The sequence below is a fragment of the Acomys minous genome (assembly GCF_964271855.1).
Source record: "Acomys minous genome assembly, chromosome: 4".
Taxonomy (NCBI): Eukaryota; Metazoa; Chordata; class Mammalia; order Rodentia; family Muridae; genus Acomys; species Acomys minous.
Window position 1 is genome coordinate 115,760,511 of NC_140486.1, and position 4,493 is coordinate 115,765,003.

The window sequence follows — 4,493 nt, forward strand, 5'->3', positions numbered from 1 at the left end:
GGGCAGCACAACCTACAGACACTCTGCTCTCCACCGTCACCAGGGGCATGGCACTTTTAGGGGTGTCAGTCACTTGACAGGAAGTCGAGACTCAAGCTGATGGCGGTCTGGCAAGCAGCAGATACTGGAACGCTGGCAGGTGTCAGCCTTGATGGAAGAAATCATATCTTCTGCAGGACATGGAGGGTGTTCCCAACCACCAGAGTGCCCATGTCACTGAATGAAAACACAGTAGGTCAGGATACAGGACATATTCCCTCAGTTCCCGCCAAGGTAGAGGATTAACGTGTTTGAGCAAGAAGCATGTCACTTTTCTTCCTTTCCATGGTAATTTTGCGGTTTTCAAGTTACACAGCCTTTAAGAAGACCCGTAATCCACACTGAGGTGACATCCAGTCCCATAATGAGTGAGCCATCCCTGCTTCTAGCTCTAAAAATGCCTCAGCTCTTAGCCTAGCCTACCTTTGAGAGGTCAGGCGGGACTGCCATATTTGACTTTTCTTTCTCGCATAGTCAAGAGCCCGACTTGAAAACACTCCGTGTTTCATTGTTGAGTGAAATCTGTTGGGCGATTTCGAATAGTCTCGGCTCTCGAGCTGCTGCCCCACCCCACCCCCGCCTCCCCCACGTGAGCGCTCAGCCCTTGAAGAAGATATGGGAGCCTCCCCGCACCGCTGCAGCCTCCCTACCAAAAAAAAAAAAAAAAAAAAAAAAAAAAAAACCAAACCTCCTGGAAAGAACAAAGCCCCCTCCTTGAAGGCTCCGCTCAGCGTGGTGCTGGACTATTCCGGTGAGCATCGCCCCCTTGTGGTCCTGCCGCGGATGAAAGACTTCAAAGGCAAGTGGGCAATGTGTTCTCTATTAGGAAAAGGCTCAGCCGACTCTCTTCTTTCCACATGTGTGAGCACGCGCTGCGGCAAGCCAGGGAGATGCCACACCGCAGTGCTCTCCTCTGCAGTAAGAAAATAACACTAACCTTAGATTTTAAAAACGGATTCCCAAATCACAGGGTGTCCGAGCTGGGGGGAAAAATGTCTGAAATGGTCTTATTCAAGAGTAGGGGAAACTGGACCTCAGAGAAGTAAGACTGGCCTGCCTGAGATCACACGGCCAACAGCTGGTGGTTTTGGAAGAAGCATTGGTTATATATGCAATAACTGGCCCCAAGGGGTTGAATAGCTCTAAGCCTTCACTAGAAACTGGAGGACACCCGGTGGCGGGGATCCAGAGATCTAGGCGGCCCTGTAAGCTGTCTGATGCTATTGCTGTCCGTGGCTACCTTCACTTTGCTCAGGCACCACGTCTTCCAAGAGCCAACAGTCAGACCCTTCTGAGCAGCACCCAGCCAGGGAGGTTCACAGGATGGAAGATGGTGATGAGCAAGGCTGGCTTGCAAGGCTGACCTCTCACTAGCCTCCCTTCTCTGAGATACTCTGGGTCACTTTACCTCATCTAAGGTACCAGTTACAAGGGGCTACTGTGCTGCTGCTAGGGAGCAGGTTGCAAATTTTCTTGTGTTTGTGCTATTATTTGGTGTGAGGTTAAAATGTTATTTCTATTTTATTTGCGATAGAATATATATTCTCTATCTGTCATCTATCTATCTAATCGTGACATTCCCCATGCTAGCTGTTTTTTAAAAAGCAGTTCAACACACTGACCACACTCACTCACACTTATGCTCAAGAGGAGCCCATCTCCGCTCAGTACTAACTGCCAGTCTCCTGGCCAGCTCTGGAACCGCCTTTCTGCTTTGATCCTATGAAGCACTCTATGTACATCACACACATGTTGCCACATGGTATTTATTTACGTCCTCGTAGTCTGCTCTCTTGAGACACCGTCTTAAGCACATGTGCTCACTATAAAGCCCAGGCTGACCTCAACCTTCCAGTAATCCCCCTGCCTCAGCCTTCGGAGCTCTGGGATTACCGGCACGCACACCACCATGCCTGGTGATATTTACTGGTGGTGGCTGTCATTTGTATGTTGCTTATTTCACGGAATACAGTGTCTTCTCCAGATTGCAACGTAAGTCAGAAATTTCTCCCCCTTTCTAAGCACAAAAATGTCAATATCCTGTGGACAAGCACCTTCTATTTCTTGCCTCCCTGAATTGGTCATTGGTTTCTGCAGCAGCCTGCATTTCCCACTGGAGGTGGGTGCACCTGCCCACCAGGGTTCAGTGGCCAGAGAGTTTCGTTGCTCTTGGCTAAAATGACTCTGTGTCCTTTCGGAGCAGGGTGTCCGACAGGCCTGGGCTTCTCAGAGCATTCTGTGGCTATCATCTGGGGTTACAAGTATTTGATGTTAACCTAGAGCCTTTCCCGCCCCCCCTGCCCCCCTCCAACCTGGACTCTCAACCAGGCTATGGCAGAGGCTGAATCCCCATTCACATGATATCTGTAATCTGGACTTGAACTCAGAAGGATCAGGACGCTGAAAATCTCAGTCTTTTAGGGGAATGCAGAAAACACACTGAGTTGTGGGGGAAATGGCTCTTAAGCTATCAGATGTCAGAGGGAATTTGTGGCTGGGGAGTGGTTACCTCAGAGGTCGGGAAGTCCAGTGTGGCCACAGAGCTCGGCATGGTCTACGTCACTCCCTGTATCTCCACTTTGTTGACTCTTCAGGAAAAAATACAAAATGCACTCTCTGTAACTGCTAGTTTGGGGCTTCTCACCCCACTTTCCCAGAGAGGCCCAGGACACCATGGCTGAGGGCTTCTAGAACATCTTTACTGATTGGTTCTAATCAATGGCAAAGGTCATTGTGGGTGTTCGTCCTTACTTGTGCTTCAGTCTGCAGCCAGGAGTTTGGAATCTTTACCGACTCAAATGCTCTCTCCCTGACAGCACTCATGCAAGCCCGGCCACTTCCCTCAATGCATAATTACAGCCCAAAGCCAAATTCAATCATGTACCTCCTGCTCACTCCCTGTCTCCTGGAAGGCTTACTTTCTGAAAACCAGGGGGGTGGGTTTTTGGGGGTGGGGGGGAGAACATTGCCGTTTTCTACCCAGCCAGGCTGTCTGTGTCCTTCCAGGTCTGCCAAATGTCTCCTTGCCTCCAGTTTACAAAAAGGCCAACTCCCGGGTGCCCCGTGCAGCCCAGGCCAGGCTCAGAGGTCATAGGGGATCACAGCAGGAGCCAGTTCCACGCCATCCTGACGTGCAGTGTCCGGTCTCTAAGAGGCAACAGTAGATCCTCGGAAGGTTACCTAAAGTTCAGTGGCGTCTCTCAAACAGCAAATAGGTGAGCAGCGACACAAAGTGAAGCAAAGCCTGTCGAGTGCAAAGTTTTCACGAACTCCGGCAAATAGCTTCAGAAAATGAAAGTGCCGTAAAGAGATATTTCCACTGGAGTCCAGGACATGTTATGTGACTGTGGTGGCCCAGAACTCAAAACTATAAAATTCCCAATCCATTCTAAACTACAGCCCTGGCTAATTAAGGCAGGATCTTTCTTTCGAACAAACTTCAAGTTTTGTTTGCTAAGTGCTGTTCCGCTCAAGTCTCTTAAAACAGTTTTAAAATTGAAAGTGTGCTCTTGAAACAAGTCCATAACTTCTAATAAACTTGATACAGACCATTTTATAGTTAATGGAATTCTTTTTTTAAATTACTTTTTAATTTTCATTTATTTGAGCTGTTAGGAAATGGGAGGCTGCTGAATTCAGCCAAAATGAATTTTTTCTTTATCGCTGCTAAGGAGGCACTAACTCCTTCCCAAGCAATTCCACATTTAATTAAAAATTAAAACTAATTTAAAATTATGCAGGGAAAGATACTATTTAAATCACAGAGTTTTCTTTTCTCTTATGGTTCCTGGATAAAGTTTGAGTATTCTGAACTCTTAAATGTGGCTATTATTTTAAATAAATAAAAGCGCTGAGAAAGTTGATAAATCTGATGTCAGCCTCAGTATGATTTCATTTTCACAATCTTGCCTTGAAAAACAGAAAACAAAAGACAAAGAACACGCAAACCTCTGGTTTTAATGAACCCTCTCCCTACTCTCATGCTCTGCAGAGGTGGTGGAAACCACACACATCTTCCTGGAAAGATTTTCTAGGAGCTGAAGATGCTTTTGCCTGCCGTCTCCTACTGTCTAAGGTAACACCTCTCACGTGGCATAATGGGGTTTTTGTTTTGTTTTGTAATGAAAATCCCTGTCTCAGGCCCCTGTCTTTCCCTGAATTTGTCTAGATAAAACAGACAAACAAAAGTTCTTTCCATCTGCAATTTTCCTAGGTTACAGAACACTTATAAGTCTGCCTTAAATTAATGCTAGGAATAGCTCCGAGGTCTGAAACATCGCTGCGGTTGCAATTACTTCCTTTCTTTAGTTATTAAGCAGGTGTAACTTGTACACAAATGCCCGCGCCTGTGTTTTTGCACAGACAGACACACACGAGCAGCACAAAGCTGTGCATTTTTTTTTTCTGAACTGCAAACCCAGAGTTTAAACAATGATGGGTTTGACTCATTAGCT

The 4,493-nt window shown here is 46.8% G+C and overlaps 1 long non-coding RNA gene across 1 annotated transcript; it reads left to right on the forward strand.

The window, feature by feature from the left end:
• Window positions 1-1,217: 1,217 nt before the first annotated feature.
• LOC311596469 lies at window positions 1,218-4,106 on the forward strand. Its single transcript, XR_014778854.1, has 3 exons — window positions 1,218-1,457; window positions 3,046-3,254; window positions 4,031-4,106. It is a non-coding gene; the product is annotated as an uncharacterized lncRNA (long non-coding RNA).
• Window positions 4,107-4,493: the final 387 nt, after the last annotated feature.